Below are 19,959 nucleotides of genomic sequence, written 5' to 3'. Positions count from 1 at the left end.
ATACAGAGAATCTGATTGGTTGCCATGGGTAACTACTCCACTTTTTCATGTTTGTCACTACTTCATGACTAAGGGGCCCTTTCCGGCCCGATCGTAGCCCTGCTACGATCAGGCACACAGATATGGCATGCAGGGTGACTAGCCCCCAGGGTTGTATTTAGGGGTCAGAGCAGCCCTGGCAAAGTAAAGAACTGGTGCCCCCTCATATTTGAACTAGGGAAGGCACGTGTGGCAAAAAAGGGGCGTGTCCACTCAATAGTACCCCAAATCAAATTACAGCACACAACAATAGTGTGCCTTACTCACATAACAAAGCACAATAATGTACAGGACATTATTCACGTTATGCTGCACAGTAGTACCATGGGCATCTGCAGACTCCATGTTTGGGCCCCGTCCTCTCTCGTAGCCGTGACCACTGCTGCTAGCGCTCTGAGTGCCAGAGTCTACTCAGAAAAATGGCCGCTGCGCAATTATTTCAAAGTCCAACGCACGCGCTGTAGACTCTGGCACTGTGCCAGTCTCTAGTGCTCAGTTTAATAGCAGTGACAGTCACAGCTACAGGAGAGGAGGGTGCCCACACACAGTCAGCGATGTACTCATTGATAAATGAGCCCAATGTACTGTATTTGCTTATCCCTTCTATTTTGGGTATACAGTATCTGAATGAGCCTAATAAGAAGTACAGTATACTGTTAGATGCAGTATTATCCTGCCTGCTCCAGGTGACACATTCACCCAATGTGACTGCATTCTGCCATGCAATCTTGGGTGATAATACAATATTTAATACACCAATGCATTTCATTGTGTTCTAGGACTAATGACATCCAAACAATGATATGAATTCAAACAAAATACAGTATTTAAAGAAGGGGACATTTGTGGGTAGTAACTGGCCATTTTCTGAGGAAAAATACAGGCCTTCCCAAACATTTTCTGGGGGAGTGTGTAACATCAGAGCCGGCCTGATCAGATGGAGTGAAAGGAGAAGTCATCTATTGTTTAGAAATTCAGTATCTGCATATGGATGTGTATTCTGGGCTAATTGGATTAACTCTTTTGGAGTGAAAGGAGACATCATCTATTGTTTAGAAATACAGTATGTTTGACTGGGGGGAGGGTTGCCATGCATAGCAGGGGGCATAGCAACAAGGGGGACAACTACTGCGGCACAGCGGGTGGTCTTCAGTATGCCGGCTCTTGGGATCCCGGCGCACAGTATACCGGCGCCGGAATCCCGACAGCCAGCATTCTGACACTTATTCTCCCTCGTGGGGGTCCACGCTCCCCCCTGGAGGGAGAATAAAATAGCGTGGCGCGCGTGGCGCGCATGGCGCGTGTAGTGCACCACCGTGCCCACAGCGTGGCGAGCGCAGCGAGCCCACAAGGGGCTCATTTGCGATCGCCACACTGTCAGTATGCCGGCAGTCAGGGTCCCGGCGCCAGTATGCTGGTCGCCGGGAGCCCGACCGCCGGCATACCATACTACACCCGGGCACAGCTACAGGGGGCACAGCAACAGGGGGCAAATCTACTGGGGGAAAAGCAACAGGGGGCACAACTAATGGGGGAAAAGCAACAGAGGGCACTACTACTTGGGCAAATCTACTGGGGGCAAAGCAACAGGGCACACTGTTAATTAATGCTAGCCATCACCTTTGGTGAAACACCTTCATATTCAAATAACTACAGTACACTGTAGTTCCCCACAGGTAATTTAATTATTCCAGGAATAAAGTATTTTGTCCCTCCAGTGGAGAGGGTCATGTTGGGAGGTACAGTATGATACAGTGCAGTAGCATCAGGGGGCTTAGGGGTCTATTTACTAATCCTTGGATGGAGATAAAGTGGTAGGAGATAAAGGGTAACATGTACTAAGCAGCGATAAAAGTGGAGAAGTGAGCCAGTGAAGAATTTGCCCATGGCAACCAATCAGCATTAACGTAACATTAATAAGTTGCATACTATAAAAGTATACAGAGCAGCTGATTGGTTGCCATAGGCACCTTCTCCACTGGCTTTCTTCTCCGCTTTTATCACTGCTTAGTAGATGTTCCCCAAAGTACCAGCCAATCAGATCCTACAGTAACTGCCATGCAACTGGACGTAGCATTAGTGTATACTGTAAATGCAGAAATCAGTGGCATACTGCATAATGTACAAATGACCTGTACTTACTGTGCTTACTTTACCAGCGAGATGATCCTTCAGTAGAAAAAGTTTGTGGTAGAAAAAGTAGAATACAGCAACAACTTGACTTTGAAGTCAGCAGAAGCGGCAGAATGTATCTCAAGGGCTTGTATGGGTGATACGGCCGAAGAGACGAATCCAGTAGCAAGTCTACACTGTAAGATGCAGAATCACAGAATGGATAGCTTCTTGTGTCTACAAAGTGGCTTTATACAGTATGAGGTGTCTATAAAGTGTTTGGCCACTCAAGTCTGTAATACCAATTATCAAAAAGGAAGACTCATTTGTGTGAGCTCTTAGCGGCTGACACCTTAGACAATGCTGCTAATTGCCATTGTGTGCATTGCCGGTGGGTCTGCCCTGCTACTGGTCGAACACAATGCAAATGCACCTGTATCAGAATTTGGAAAATAATGTCATCCTTTGTCCTACAGCATTTGATAGCAAGTTAACATGGAGTGCTTATGCTAATGCTACCCGGCTATTTGTACAGAACATAATGACAATATCTATAGCTAGCGTGATCGGGCGGCAGTGTGCCTGTAGACCATCTGGTAGTCATACTGTGCATTCATGAGATACTGTAGGTACCCAGTTGCACTTTGCATTCAATATTTCTGCCCATTTGAAACAACAGAGACACAAAGCTAGTCCGAAATAGGATTGCTGCTTATGCTACTAATGTTAACCATCATTTTGTACACAACGTAACGACTAGATGAATAGTGTGAACAGGGCTGCAGCTTGGCCTTGTATTTAGTAGAAGCAGACTTTATTTATATAACAAGAAGTAGAAACTTAGAACACTAAATAACTTTATTGTATTAAAAAAGAATAAAAAAATTAAAATAAAATAATAAATGGGTGCCGAACTCTGCATCGAACCCGGGTCTTCAAGCATTGCAGGCAGCCACTGTTCTAGTTAGGCCACAGCCGACCATGGTAGAGATAGGCTCTCCAGGTTTTTATGTCATGTGTTGTATCTTGGTGCTTTAAAAAAAAAAAAGGTAGCTGCTTACTCTAATGTGATCCTGCAATTTGTACACACTGTAACGACAATATCTATAGCTAGCGTGATCGGGCGGCAGTGTGCCTGTAGACCATCTGGTAGTCATACTGTGCATTCATGAGATACTGTAGGTACCCAGTTGCACTTTGCATTCAATATTTCTGCCCATTTGAAACAACAGAGACACAAAGCTACTCCGAAATAGGATTGCTGCTTATGCTAATATTATCCATAATTTTGTACACAACATGACGACTAGATGAATAGCGTGAACAGGCCAGCAGCTTGGCCTTGTATTTAGTAGAAGCGGACTTTTTTTATATAACGAGAAGTAGCAATACACCAAAAAACTTTATTGTATTAAAATAGAATATCTAAATACCCAAAACCCAAAAAAATTATGGTCAACGCATCGGCCACAACTTTAACATTGTCCCTAGCAGTGATCAAGCACTAATGGGTATCGAACCCACGAGTGCAAGCATTGCAGGCAGATGCTGTACTCGCTAGGCCACAGCCGACCACAATACAGGAAGGCCCTCCGGATATATGTGATGTGTTGTATCTGAGTGCTTTAAAAAAAAAATTAAACGTATTGAATACGGATACCATCATGAGGTACAGTAGGGACCCAGTGCACTTTGCATTCAATATTTCTGCCGAAGCTAGTCTGAAATATGAATGCTGTTATGCTAATACTATAATGACAATATCCATATCTAGCGTGATCGGGCGGCAGTGTGGCTGTAGACCATCTGGGAGTCATATTAATGCTATCCGGTTTTTTGTACACAGCGTAACAAAAAAATTAATCGACTGAACGGGTGGCAGCGTGGCACTGTAATTTGTGGAAAGGGATTTTTTTTATAAAGGGAAGAATGTGATTGGCCAGCCTTTCACAGATCACTGCTTACTGCCACAGCATTTTATTCAGCACTGTAGTCTCAAAGTGGAGCATTCGCCACCCAGCGGTTAAACTGTGTATTACATGGCGCGGGACATAACGCACGCCATAACGTTATTTCCAACTCGCGACACAGGACACTAAATAGTGCGCTATGAGCAACGCTGTATGAGGATACATCTGTATATATATATATATATATATTAGAGATGTGCAGCTGGCACTTTTCAGGTTTTGTGTTTTGGTTTTGGTTCTAATTCCACTTTCATGTTTTGGTTCACTGACAGCATCTCCTGGACGCCCCTGTTATTTTTAAAAAATTCTGCATTTGGTGGACTTATACGGCAGTATCCCCAAGACTAATTCAGCAGTACCCCTTGACTCATACGGCAGTGTCAAACAGGATGGCACTTTTCAGAAACTTGGACCCAAACAGCACCTCATGCAAAGATATCGAAGAGGTGCAATGAGGTAGCTGTATGATTAAGCTAAGCGACACAAACAATTCCCACTGGAATTATACGTCCAAATCACTGGAATTAAATGGCAAAATCACTGGAATTATACTACAAAATCACTATATTTATATGTCCAAATCACTGGAATTGTACATCCAAATCACTGGACTTTTACAGCAAAATCACTGGAATTAAATGGCAAAAACACTGGAATTATACGTCCAAATCACTGGAATTATACTGCAACATCACTATATTTATAAGTCCAAATCACTAGAATTATACGTCCAAATCACTGGAATTATACGGCCAAATCACTGGAATTAAATGGGAATATCACTGGAATTAAACAGCAAAATCACTGGAATTATACATCCAAATCACTGGAATTATACGGCAAAATTACTGGAATTAAATGGTAGTACCACTGGACATATACGGAAGTGTCAGAAGGGATGGCACTTTAAAAATATAGTCCCCAAACAGTACGTGATGATAAGAAGAAAAAGAGGTGCAAGATGGAATTGTCCTTGGGCCCTCCCACCCACCCTTATGTTGTATAAACAGGACATGCACACTTTAAAAAAACCAATCATTTCAGCGACAGAGTCTGCCACACAACTGTGGCTGACTTGAGTGGTTTGTTTGGACCCCACACCAAAAAAGAAGCAATCAATCTCTCCTTGCACAAACTGGCTCTACAGAGGCAAGATATCAAGCTCATCCTCATCCTCCGATTCCTCACCCCTTTCAGTGTGTACATCCTCCTCCTCCTCACTGAGTATTAATTTGTCCCCACTGGAACCCACCATCACAGGTCCCTGTGTACGTTCTGGAGGCAGTTGCTGGTCAAGGTCTAACTGGAGGAATTTATAATTCATTTTGATGAACATCATCTTCTCCACATTTTGTGGAACTAACCTCCTATGCCGATCGCTGACAAGGTTACCGGCTGCACTAAACACTCTTTCGGAGTACACACTGTAGGGGGGGCAACTTAGTTAATGTAAAGCCAGTTTGTGCAAGGGCATCCTCTTTTTCCTGCCAGTATACATACAGACTGTCTGACATGCCTACTTGGATGCTGTCACTCATATAATCCTCCACCATTCTTTCAATGGTGACAGAATCATATGCAGTGACAGTAGACATGTCAGTAATTATTGGCAGGTCCTTCAGTCCGGACCAGATGTCAGCACCCGTTCCTGACTGCCCTGCATCAACGCCAGCGGGTGGGCTAGAAAATCTTATCCCTTTCCTCGCAGCCCCAGTGGTGGGAGAAATTGAAGGAGGAGCTGTTGACGGGTCACGTTCCGCTTGAGTTGACAATTTACTCACCAGCAGGTCTTTGCACCTCTGCACACTTGTGTCTGCCGGAAAGAGAGATACAATGTAGGCTTTAAACCTAGGATTGAGCATGGTGGCCAAAATGTAGTGATCTGATTTCAACAGATTGACCACCCTTGAATCCTGGCAAAGCGAATGAAGGGCTCCATCCACAAGTCCCACATACGTAGCGGAATCGCTCCATCTTAGCTACTCCTTTAATTTCTCCAGCTGCTTCTGCAAAAGCCTGATGAGGGGAATGACCTGACTCAAGCTGGCAGTGTCTGAACTGACTTCAAGTGTGGCAAATTCAAAGGGTAGGAGAACTTGCACAAGACAGAAATCATTGTCCACTGCGCTTGATTCATGGTGCATTCCCCCTCGTTTGCCTATATCGTAGGTGGATGTATAGGCTTTAATGGCCTTTGCTTCTCCTCCATCCACTGAAGCATATAGGGGGTCATTCCGAGTTTCTGTGCATGCGTATGGGCCGCAACACGCATGCACATTGTACGGGTACAAAGCCTGTTGTGGTTGTGCACAGGTTCTAGCGAAGTTTTCAGTCGCACTGACGGCCGCAAGAAGATTGACAGGAAAGGGGCGTTTCTGGGTGTCAACTGACCGTTTTCAGGGAGTGTTTGAAAAAACGCAGGCGTGTCTGAAAAAATGCAGGCGTGGCTGGGCGTTTGCTGGACGGGTGTATGACGTCAAATCCGGACACGAATAGGCTGAAGTGATCGCAAGCGCTGAGTTGGTTCAGAGCTACTCTGAAACTGCACAAACTTTTTTGCAGAGCTCGGCTGCACATGCGTTCGCACTTCTGCACACTCCCCAGTGGGTGACGGCATAGTGTTTGTACGGCTGCTAAAAACTGCTAGCGAGCGATGAACTCAGAATGACCCCCATAAAGTGTTGCATTCCACCTCGTTACCACCTCTTGCTTCAGTTGATGGCAGGGCAGGTTCAGGAATGTTTGCTGGTGCTCCAGTCTTCAGTATGCAGTGGCAGAATGTTGAAAGTGGCCTGTAATTTTTCGGGCCACCAACAGCATCTCCTGTACACCCGTCATTTTTCAAAAAATTCTGCACCACCAAATTAATTGTATGTGCAAAACATGGGACGTGCTGGAATTTACCCAGTTGTAATGCACACACAATATTGATGGCATTGTCCAATATCACAAATCCCCAGGAGAGTCTAAGTGGGGTAAGCCAATGCACGATGATGTCCCTCAGTTTCCATAAGAGGTTTTCTGTGGTGTGCCTCTTACGGAAAGCGGTGACACACAGTGTAGCCTGCCCAGAAAAGAGTTTGGATTTGCAAGATGCTGCTACTGGTGCCACTGCTGCTGTTGTTGCTGCAGTAGGCAATACAGCTACCCAGTGGGCTGTCACAGTCATATAGGACTTAGTCTGCCCTTTTCCACTTGTCCACATGTCCGTGGTTAAGTGGACACTGGATACAATCGCACACTGTCAACACTTTTCTGACGTCTCTGTACATTCTTGGTATCGCCTGCCTAGTGAAGTGGAACCTAGATGGGATTTGGTACCGGGGACACAATACCTCCATCAATTGTCTAAATCCCACTGCACTAATGGCGGATACCGGATGCACGACTAACACCAACGTAAGTGTCAAGGCCTGAGTTATCCGAAGTGCAACAGGATGTCTGCTGTCATATTTCATCTTCCTTACAAAGGACTGTTGGACAGTCAATTGCTTAGTTGAAGTAGTACAAGTGGTCTTCCATATTCCCCACTGGGATGACGACTGACTCCCAGCAGCAACAACAGCAGTGGCAGCAACAGCAGGCGTACCACTCAAGGATCCTCCGGAGGAATCCCGGTTAGGAGAGGACTCGTCAGTCTTGCCAGGGACATGGCCTGCAGGACTACTGACGTTCATGGCTGAGGAGGCAGTTGACATTGAAGGAGTTGGTGGTGTGACTTGCAGGAGCTTGGGTACAAGAGGAAGAAGGGATTTAGGTGTAAGTGGACTGCTTACGCTCTTACCCAAAGTTTCACAACTTGACACTGACTTCTGATGAATGCACTGCAGGTGACGTATAAAGGAGGATGTTCCTAGGTTGTACACATCCTTACCCCTACTTATTACAGATTGACAGAGGCAACACACAGCTTGACAACTGTTGTCCGGATTTGTGGAGAAATAATTCCACACCGAAGAGGTGACTTTTTTGGTATTTTGCCCAGGCATCACAATGGACTTCTTCATCCCATGGACAACAGGTGTCTCCCCAGGTGCCTCATTTAAACAAACCACATAACCATCAGAATCCTCATTGTTAGCTTCCTCCACAGCACCAGCAACACCCATATCCTCATCCTGGTGTACTTCAACAGTGACATCTTCAATTTGAATATCAGAAACTAGACTGTGGGTGCTCCTTCCAGCGCTTGCAGGGGGTGTGCAAATGGTGGAAGGAGCCACCTCTTCCCGTCCAGTGTTGGGAAGGTCAGGCATCGCAACCGCCAACACACTTGGACTCTCCTTGGGGATTTGTGATTCCATCTCAGAACGCACAGTTCTTTTCTGTGATTTTCCAGCTTAACTCTTTTAATTTTTCTAGTGGGAGGATGAGGGCTTCCATCGTCCTGTGAAGCTGAACCACTAGTCATGAACATGGGCCGTTCCTTGCCACTCCATGTTGTAAATGGCATATTGGCAAGTTTAGGTTTCTCCTCAGACCATTTAAATTTCTTTTTTTGGGTCTTTTTACTGAACTTTGGCTTTTTGTATATTACATGCCCTCTACTATCACACTGGGCATCAGCCTTGGCAGAAAACATTGATGGCATTTCATCATCAAGGTCATGGATAGTGGCAGCAGCTTCAGCACTAGGAGGAAGTTGTTCTTGATCTTTCCCTATTTTATCCTCCAAATTTTTTTTCTCCATTATTTTTCTGGAGTTATATAACACAATATGCGGCACAGGAGCACTGGATTTATTTCAGCAGAGGATGCCACTGTGACTGGTCACTGGAATAACTGATGACTGATGCACAGGACACTACCACTGGTCTGATGCAGGACAACACAGCAACACTGTAAGGGACTTATTATTATACAGCAGCACTGGACATATGGCAGCAGAGTATACCACTGACTGGTCACTGGAATGACTGATGGCTGATGCACAGGACACTACCACTGGTCTGATGCAGGACAACACAGCAACACTGTAAGGGACTTGTTTTTATTATACAGCAGCACTGGATATATGGCAGCAGAGGATACCACTGTGACAGGTCACTGGAATGACTGATGGCTGATGCACAGGACACTACCACTGGTCTGATGCAGGGCAACACAGCAACACTGTAAGGGACTTGTTATTATTATACAGCAGCACTGGACATATGGCAGCAGAGGATACCACTGTGACTAGTCACTGGAATGACTGATGGCTGATGCACAGGACACTACCACTGGACTGATGCAGCACAATACACCACCACTGATCTGATGCAGCACGACACAGCACCCTATACAGCAGCACTGGACATATGGCAGCAGAGGACACCACCACTGTGACTGGACTGATGCAGCACAATACACCATCACTGAACTGATGCAGCACAACACAGCACCCTATACAGCAGCACTGGACATATGGCAGCAAGAGGACACAAGCACTGTGACTGGACAGATTCAGAACTAGACACGGACACTGAGGACACTGAGAGAACGGAGACACATCCTCTCTCTACAGTCTACAATGCCGGAGTGAAAATGCCGGGGACATGAGGCTCCTTATATGGAATCCAAATCCCGCAAGAATCCGACAGCAGGATGATGACGTTTTGCCTCATTCTGGATTCAGAGTCTGACTCGGATCCGTGCTCAGGTAGTGAACCAAACCTGCTCATCTCTAATATATATATATATATATATATATATATATATAAATATATATATATATATATATAGATTAATATAGATATATATATAGATAGATAGATAGAGAGATAGATAGATAGATATAGATAGATATATCAAAAAGCTGTTAATGTGTTTGTCTAGCAAAGATGTAGGCAGAGCTTAAGGAAGGCCCTAAACCCCCGCCCCACATCTCACAGGTCTCACTGACTGCCTGATGTCTGGACACTCCTATGCACATACAGTGCAAGTATAGGAATGAGAGAGAGAGAGAGAGAGAGAGAGAGAGAGAGGAGGTGGACAGAGATAAGAGGTATTGAGAGATGAGGGGTGGAAAGTTACAGAGAAGAGAGTACCAGATGGGGAGGTGAATAAGAAATGAGAGACAAACAGGTGACAGGGATGAGACAGGTGGCAAAAAATGAGAGACAGAGACTAGTGGGGAAATGATGGGGGGATAAGAAAGAGAGAGTGAGAGAGAGACATTGGGTTGGTGAACAGAGAAAAGAGAGAAACAGGAGTGAGGATAGACCAATATGATACACAGAAGAGATAAAAATTGATGAAGGGAAGGAGAGAATACACAGATTTGGGACAGCAAAGACAAAGATGAAGGAGAGACAGATAGGGGAACAGACATGAAAGAGAGGATGGGGAGTGGCGTGGCCTGGCTGTGAGGGAGAGCAGATGTGGAGGCTCACAGCTCCTGCCTAATTACCCCTTCAGGCGCCCTTATATCCCCCATCCTACCTCTACACTCCTGGTGAGGGGTGCTGCTGCCTTGCTGGGCCCCTGCTGTGTCTCTGGGAGTTCGTTGTGGAGCCGGGAGCCAGCTTGTCTGGCTTTGCGGGTTGTGGCCTGCTCCCGCTGTGAAGCCGGAACCTCAATTTCCCTCACCCCCGTTCTCTACGTGTGGGTCGGGCCGCCCGGAGCCGGGACTTCCGTCACACGGTTGGCGTGCCGCAAGGTTCCCCGCTGTGTGGCTTACCCCGTGTGGATTCTGCCTGCCCGATCTCCCGCTGTGGATGTCGGGAGCGGCGAAGAAGGACTGCTGCCAGACTGCACTGTTACGCCGCGTGGAGCCATCCGTGCCCGCTGCGGGAGGAGAGTGAGTGTGCGGCCCGTCCGTAGGGTCCCCTGTTCCCTCTGCCGCCTGGGTAGCTTCCTCCCAGGATGGAAGCCACACTGGTCATAACAGCATCATAAGCCCCTGGCCCCTTAGCAATCCTGGTCCTGGGTGGATGGAGTAGCTTTAAATCAGTCTGGCTGCTGCAGATTTACATCATAAACAGATCCTGCTGTTTGCTGCCTATCATTGATAATACCCTGGCAATCTCCCTCTGCCCTTATCCCGATCTCTGATAGTGCTGGGGGCGTATTGTGAGCTGGATGGTGTTCTGTACTGTGTGCCCGGGCGTCCATTTTGTCTCCCCGCCTCGTTTGCTACTGGGGTGCCTCCCTCTGGATAGCTTTGGGGCCTTAGCTACAGAAGTCAAAAGTTGCCTCCCCCTGGTCTCCCTGCTTGGCAGCCATCTTAATCTCTGCACACAGAAACCAGTCGGAGGTCATCTGCCTATACTTTGAGAGTGATATACAGTACCGGACATTTCTGTATCAGGCTTCTATATTACTACAGCGGCACTGCTCCACGCAAAAAGGAGCAACTAAACGAGGACGTCCGGACCTGAATTTGGAGTCGCTGCTGGCCAGGACCTCCAGATCGGTCAGGGACTCTCACAACCTGTGTCAACTGATGCATGGGCCGCCTTCTGCAGTCACTGTTTGTTGCTACTTCCACTCTCTATAGCACCATGTGAAGGTTTACGTATGACAGTCTAGTAATTACTGGGTACCTGGGTACCCCTTTCGTCATTATTACCTATGACCACTCATTTATGTAGTTATCTACATGTTTCTGGACTTTCGGGCAACTCTTAGTTAATCACTATTCCCTTCGCAGTGAAATAATAATTCAACAGATCGACTAGACATGGCCAATAGAAATCGTCGGCCCTCTTTGGCCCCAAACGAGGTAAAAACTCATCTCAACAACCCGCTTTGCCAAAGATCTCTCCTAACACTTCATCACCTCCCACAAGATCAGATGATACCATTGCTACTGACTCTGACCAATATGATTCTCTGGTCCAACGTATTGCTGCCACTTTCAGAGTTGAGTTAAGGGCAGCCATACAAGATTTGAGATCAGATTTCTCCTCTTTGGGTTCCCACACAGATGCATTGGAGCATAAAATGGACGATCTGTGTAATTATCAAGATGTGCTCACTCAGGAGATGTCTGATTTGCGTTCAGAAATAGGGGGGTAATTCTGAGTTGATCTGAGTTAGATTTAGGTGTGGTGTGTTCAATCTGCAATCTAAATTGCAGTGTAAAAATAAAGCAGCCAGTATTTACCCTGCACAGAAACAAAATGACCCACCCAAATCTAACTCTCTCTGCACATGTTATATCTGCCTCCCCTGCAGTGCACATGGTTTTGCCCAACTGCAAATAAAATTCCTGCTGCGATCAACTCAGAATTACTCCCTAGAATCGTTACGGGATCACGCTGAGGACTTAGAGAATAGATCCAAACGGAACAATCTGTGGATACGAAACGTACCGGAGTCCGTAGATATTTCAGCTTTACAAGGATATTTGTCTGGCTTGTTTCGGCTCCTTCTTCCTGACCTCGCAAAGGATCAATTCTTATTGGATAGAGCACACAGAGCTCTACGTGCAAAGCCCCCCCCCCCCTCAGACCAACATCCAAGAGATATCATCTTAAGGATGCATTTCTACCACGTCAAAGCAAAGGTGCTCGGTGCTTGTCGAGGGGTACCGGCGGTATTATACAAATGATCTGAGTTGCTCGTGTTTCAAGATCTAGCACCTTCCACGTTGAAGAAGAGAAGGGAAATGTTACCAGTCACAAAAGCCTTACGTGATCGGAAGATCCTGTACAGGTGGGGTTTCCCATTTTCACTCCAATTCTCATTTAATGGAAGAAATCAAGTGGTGAAAACTCCTGAGGATGGTCTGAACTCACTTCAGAGACTAGGAATTATATCGGCCTCTACTGAGTCTCCTTCTCGCAGACAAGCTCATAGCCCAAACTCGAGTGCACCCCCACAAGCTGAGTGGTCGACTGCATAGTTGGCTTTCTAACATGTTCCATACCTGTTAATGTCGAAATGTCTCACTTCAATTGCTCAACCTTTTTTCCTCTAGGATCTGGTGGTGCGTATACCCTCTGCATACTGCTTTTTGGTGGTTATTGTACTGTGTTTGCTTTTGACTCGATAGATACAGCATAAAGCTAGTCTCTAGTATTGTTGTGATATGCTGTGATCCATATTACAAAGTATATGACCCACTGCGTTTTTGGGGTAGAACTATTTCTCTATCTTAAAGTTGGTTAGATATACGCCTCTGTCTTTGAACCTTATATTTAGAAGGATTAGGTTCACGTGTTTTTTTTTTCAATTGCTTTGAATGTTTACTCTCAGATTTAGAACCTATAATCCTCTGACTTATAGTGACAGTTGTACTGCAAAATGTAATTGTCCATACATCCACATAAACTGTAGGGGTCTACCCAGCCCCGCCCGTATCTATTATACTTTTGAAATGTCTAGTTTTGTTACCGGTTTGAGAGTTGGTTTATTTTTAATGAGCCTCTCTTCTGTCGTATTGCTAGCCTAACCCACACATCACAGTGGGCCCTATCTCCTTAGATGGGGCCTTACAACTGTGATGTTTGTCGAGTCCTTGAGACTGCGACCATACTTTGTCTTACTGTTGGTCTGTAGGCCAATTTTTTTTGTTTTCCCTGGTTTTTCACTATATAAATTTCCCCTTTTATTCCCTGTGCATCTTCACTCCTGGATTTGACTCCTTAGGCATACTGATTATCTTTCATTCTATTGGTATCCACCATGAGTCTGAGTATCTTAACATTAAATGTTAATGGTTTAAACTCCCCTATTTTTTAGGACTATGGCCATACAATTTTTTAAGTAACAAAAGGCCGACATAATCCTCTTGCAGGAGACTCACTTCAAGACTATGCATCCATCCTTATCCTTTCAAGCATATCCCCAGGCCTTCAACTCCTCTTCGGACAGAAAGCAAAAGGGTACAGCAATTCTACTACACCATAGGCTCACTTACACAATTGATCAGTTCTTCTCAGACCCGAAGGGACGTTTCAATATTCTTGTACTGAATCTGGGACAGTCATATCTGATGGTAGCCTCGATCTACGCACCGGATCTGGAGCAGGGTGCCTTTCACAGGGACTTTTTTCCATGTCTGGAAAAACTTTCCAGAGGTCAGGTGGTCGTGGGGGGTGACTTCAATGCTGTTCCAGACCTACAATGGGACCGCCCCACTTCTGGGAAACCGAGCCCTGCCACAAATAGAGAATCCAAACGATTGACTAATACCATTTCTTCGCAGAGTCTATTTGATGCTTGGAGAGTTCTGTATCCCTCCGAGTGCACATATACTCATTATTCAATCCCCCACAGAGTTCATTCTAGAATTGACTTTTTCTTAATTAATAGTGACTCGGTTCAGGGTTTGTCTAAGGCCTGGGTCACTCCAATTGTGTGGTCTGATCTTTTGGCGGTCTCGCTGTTGGTTTCTTCTACGCAGACCTCGCCCTCCTCTTTTTGGCGGAGATTGAAGTCTTCCCTCCTCCTGAAACAGGAAATTGTAGAGCAAACGAAGAAATCACTAGAGGAATTCTTTGAATTTAACACTACTAAAGTATTTCTCCCGCTATAATTTGGGAAGCTCATAAGGCTTCTATCCGAGGTCATTTTATATGTTTGGCAAAGGCGCAGAAACTAAAAGATGCGCAAGCTATTGCTAATTTAGAGCGCCAGATTAAAGCTCATACGCTCAAACATCAGCAGAATCCTAAATGTTCAATTTATAGCAAACTGTTAGCTCTTAAAGGACAGTTACACCAGATTCTTTCTGCGAAGGCAGCCAAAACCATGAAATGGCTGCAGTATAAATTTTACGCTAAAGGCGATAAGGCAGAGTCTCTCCTAGCCGCTCGTCTTCGTGCCCGAAAACAAAGGAATAGGATACTTTTTATTAATGATGCCCAGCATAAACCAATTTACGATCCTCAGAAAATAGCTAAAAGTTTCCAAGAGTTCTACCAAACATTATATAACATACCCAACCCTCTAGATATTGCGGACATGCAAAACTGCATAGATACGTTTCTCTCTAGTTGCTCACTGCCAAGGTTATCGGAAGCGCAACTTCAATTTCTAAATATGGAAATTACTGCTGTAGAAATTGACTCTATAATCAAATCTCTTAAAAACTCTGCGGCCCCTGGCCCAGACGGGCTCCCGGCATTATATTATAAGAAATTAAAATTGTCATTAATTCCCTTCCTGAAATATTTCTTCAATGATATTCTGTCTGGATCCTCTTTTGATAAAGCCACTACTACAGCAGAGATAGTTGTTATCCCAAAACCCGATCGAGACCCTACTAGTTGCAGTAATTATAGGCCTATTTCATTGCTCAACTCGGATTTATAATTATTTGCAAAAATTGTGGCTAACCGCCTCGCTGGGGTGATATCTCATCTGGTCCATCCAGATCGGGTTGGATTCATGCCAGGTAGACAAGCCTATGACAATATTAGAAGAGCTGTTGACACTATCCAATTTATTAATATCTCCAAAACCCCCTCTTTGGTCATGGGTCTGGACGCAGAAAAGGCCTCTGATCGAGTATCCTGGTTGTACATGACTAGGACTCTGACCCACTATGGTTTCAAAGATAATTTTTTAGCTGGAATTAATTCACTGTATAACTCTCCCACAGCTCGTGTACTGGTTAACGGTTGCGCTTCTCAGCCTTTCACGATACATAACGGCACTAGACAGGGATGCCCCCTTTCCCCCCTTATTTTTGCTCTCATGGTGGAACCTCTAGCCTCCAAAATACGTAGTAGTTCGGATGTCTCGGGTATAACGGTAGGACTGGATGAATACAAAATATCCTTATATGTGGATGATATTCTCCTTACTATTTCTAATCCACTCATATTCCTCCCCAATTTATTCCAGATTTTGCAGGATTGTGGTGACATCTCCAATTTCAAAATCAATAATTCGAAATCGGAAGTTTTAGACTTCCACCTCCCCAATCCGCTTAGACAGTCCTTGGCCTCAAGTTTCTCTTTCAAATGGAAACAACTACATATGAGGTATCTGGGGATCTACCTAACTAAAAAGCACTCCCAACTTTTTGCTTCCAATAATCCTAGGCTTATTAACTCGATATCGTCAAATCTCACGAAGTGGATGGGACAATTCATCTCTTGGACAGGCAGAGTGAACGCACTAAAAATGAACATCCTGCCTCAAATGCTGTATCTCTTTCAAGCCCTGCCAATTACTATACCCTCACATGTCTTTATAACTCTGCAGAAAAAGCTGTATTTGTTCCTGTGGGCTGGCAAGACCTAGGGTACGTCCTAAGACTCTGTTTAACGGAGCCAAGGAGGGAGGTTTAGGTGTACCAAATCTGAAGCTTTACTACTATGCAGCTCATTTGTCACAGGCCATTCAATGGCATGTCGACTCCTCCACTAGAAGATGGGTTCAATTAGAATCTGCACTGACTCAGTTGACCTCAGTTTCCACCTTACTTTGGATCCCATGAGCCCAGAGGCCTTCCACCCTCATTCATCTCCCATCTATTACACTTACTCTCACCCTGTGGGATAGGCTGAGTAAGGCTTACTCCTTGCTCTCCTCCCCTCCTACGCTGTACCCCTTATGGGATAACCCTGCGTTCCCCGAGGGTAGGGCCCAACATAATTTTAGAAATTGGAAGACTCATAACTTGCTGTTTATTAATGACATTGCCCCCTTAAGGGGGTTCCCATCTTTTGCTGCCCTACAGGACAAATTCAATTTACCGCACCAATGTTTTTTCCAATATTTGCAGTTGCGTAGCTTTCACTCTTCTTGGTTTCAAAGGGTTGGAGTATGGTCTGGATTTGCCTTGGAGGGGCTCTGTCTACGTCGACCGCCATCAAAGGGTCTTATCTCAACACTATATCAGATGCTGCTTACACATAACCTGCCCCCTTGGGCTAAACATGAGGTGGCGTGGGAGGCAGATATTCATGAACAACTAGGTCCTGACACGTACACACAAATTAGACGAAATCTGGTAGCTTCCTCTACTGCAGTGAGACATAGAGAAAACTCATATAAGATTTACGCTCAATGGTATTTGGTTCCTACTCGCCTGAAACATATATTCCCGACTGCTTTGGATCTCTGTTGGAGGGGATGTGAGATGGAGGGCACCCTGCTCCACATTTTTTGGGACTACCCAAAAGTTTCCCCTCTATGGCTAGCTGTTAATAGGCTGATTTTTAACATCACAAAAACTAGGGTTCCCTTTACCCCTCCCTTTTTTTCTATTCCCTCGTGAGATCCATGGACTGGAAAAAGCAGAGCAGAGGCTAATCTGGCATGTTACTAGTGCGGTGAATTGCAAGATTGCTTCCCACTGGAAGTCTGCTACTATTCCATCCATGGCTGCTATTACAATGACTATATGGAACACATATCAGATGGAGTTCTTATCTAGCATAGTAGAGAATAGATCTTCTGCTTTTTCTAAACCATGGGCTGCGTTGCTCAGTTTTCATGGTGCTGCTCCCCCTTTCACTTTTGGTCTGTAAAGAGACAAGGTTAGGCAGGTCTTTGTGTTTGAAGTGTTCTTTCCTGATACTCGTTCCAAAAAGAGAACGTATAGCTTTCGATGTGACAGATTATGCCTATATACAATCTTAACCGCACCCCCTTGGAGTGTCGTTGCACACCCCTCCCCCTCCCCCCCCCCCTTTCTGATGTCTTAATTCTGTTACTTTTTTTTTATTCTGCTATCTTGTTGAAATGTCATTGCTGTATTATAACTAAATTATTTCTATAAACTGTTCTTTAAAAAAAAATGAAAGAGAGGATGGATAATTAAGTCGGAGGATGGATAGTTACTGTAAGTCAATTCTCTTTCAATTGATTTTGTTATAAAAACAAATTGATTTATTTAAAGAGATCCCACCATATTTCTGTGCACAGAGACATAGACCTTATACAAAGAGAAATCTGAAAGTCTTCTATCTTCAAGGCAAAATGCAATATATTTTATATACACTATTAACAGAAGGGTGTTTACAATTACATCATGATACAGACATTTAATTTACTACAGCATAATAAAAGGGAATGACAGGATCTATTTGCCATTGGTCTAGGGGTGTACGTGAGATCATGTCTGTCACAAAATGGCAGTGTTAGCAACCAAACCAATGAGCAACCTCTAAACTCTAGAGGGTATCTAGAGTCTAGTTTTATTCAGCATGTTTTCCATACTGCTCCTCATTCAGGCTGAACAGCTTATTCAAATAAAGTACTGCAGCATTAACTCAAAAGCACATGCAACAGCTTATATTTATGGTCATCAGTCTGCAAAATTATGCATATGCTGCTACTTCCCTTTTATAAATCTGTGCGGCCAAATGTGCAAGGACTGAAATGCTAACTTTATGATTCAATGTGTACATTATATTGTTCACTAATTAAAATGATAGCACTAATATGCTGCACTTTATAAGAAACTGTTAATAAATAAAAATAAATGATTCATAGCCTGAAATGTAGAATATAGATATCGAAAGGTGTGAGTATATGATGTGTGTATATGTGTGTAGTATTAACATGATAACAAAATGATGCACTTGTGATACCCCATTAGTGTTATCACCTGTAATGATAATATGGGACATCACTGTGGATATATGGACATTTATTTAAAAAGGAAAAATGTTGTGACAGTAAAGTTCATGGAGATACACAGGTATCCTTCAAAGAGGGGAAATTGAGGGGCGGAGTTATACAGAACAGTGTGTGTGTGTGTGTGTGTGTGTGTGTGTGTGTGTGTGTGTGTGTGTGTGTGTGTGTGTGTGATCTGTCTCTGAGGAGAGAGGCAGAGTGATTCAGCCTGGGGGTGAAAAAAACAAAGGGTACATCTGGGCATTATATACAGGTGCATCAGTATAAACTCCTGGAAATTTGGTGTGTTTTGTTTAGAGATGCGCAGAAAAGATAGGCCTGCCATAGACTTTTTACTGCAGACTTTGGATATAAAATTATTAGAATAATGCAGAGGTTCCCAAACGCGGTCCTCATGACATCACAACAGTCCAGGTTTTAGGTATATCCATGGCTCAGCACAGATGTTTAAATCAAATTGACTAAGGTGATAATTAAGTCACCTGTGGCCAAGCATGGATACATTTAAAACCAGGACTATTGGGGTGCCTTGAGGACTGCATTTTGGAACCTCTGGAATAATGCAAAGAAGATATTTCTTTTGGAACTCCCTTCACTGTAGATGTTAAATGGGAAGTACTGGCATGTAAAATTTTATTTGTTGCAGTGCTCATCCAGTATAGATTTGTGGAAATACTTCCATCCAGTTCGATTGTAATTATAAGATCCACAAAATGAATCTCTTGCTTTCTAATCTTAGTAGTAATTCTCAGTTTTAGATTATTTTCCATAATTCCCGGATAACTTCATCAAACATTGTCTTCTCAATCTCTTAAGTCACCAAAAAGTTGTCTAAGTACCAAGATCCACATTATTACAATACAGTATGTACTAGAGATGAGCGGGTTTGGTTCCCAGAGAACCAAATCCCCCCGAACTTCATGCTCCAAGTCGGAATCCAAGCTCGGGACTTCCCACCAGACTCAGAAAACAGAACGAGGAAAAACGTCATCATCACACTGTCAGATTCTCATGGGTTTTGGATTCTATATAAACAGCCACGCTTTGCTGCCATTTTCACTCCAGATTTGGAGAGGGAGACAGACCTCTTCCTCTCTGTGGGTGGTGGCGTCAGGTGGGGTCAGTGTATGCTCTGTAGGGGTGCGATCCTGTCACTGTGGTGTACCTGTGCTGTGAGGGGTGTTGTCCTGGCTGTCCCTAGTGTTTCATGTGCTGTTAGGGGTGCTGCAGCTGTACATGGGTGTTGCTCTCCTGTCTCACTGTATTGTACAGGGGGTAGGGGCACTGTCATCCTGTATGCTGTAAAAATTCAGGG

The sequence above is a fragment of the Pseudophryne corroboree genome, chromosome 5, assembly GCF_028390025.1.
Source record: "Pseudophryne corroboree isolate aPseCor3 chromosome 5, aPseCor3.hap2, whole genome shotgun sequence".
Lineage (NCBI taxonomy): Eukaryota > Metazoa > Chordata > Amphibia > Anura > Myobatrachidae > Pseudophryne > Pseudophryne corroboree.
Note: the sequence above shows the minus strand (reverse complement) of the source record.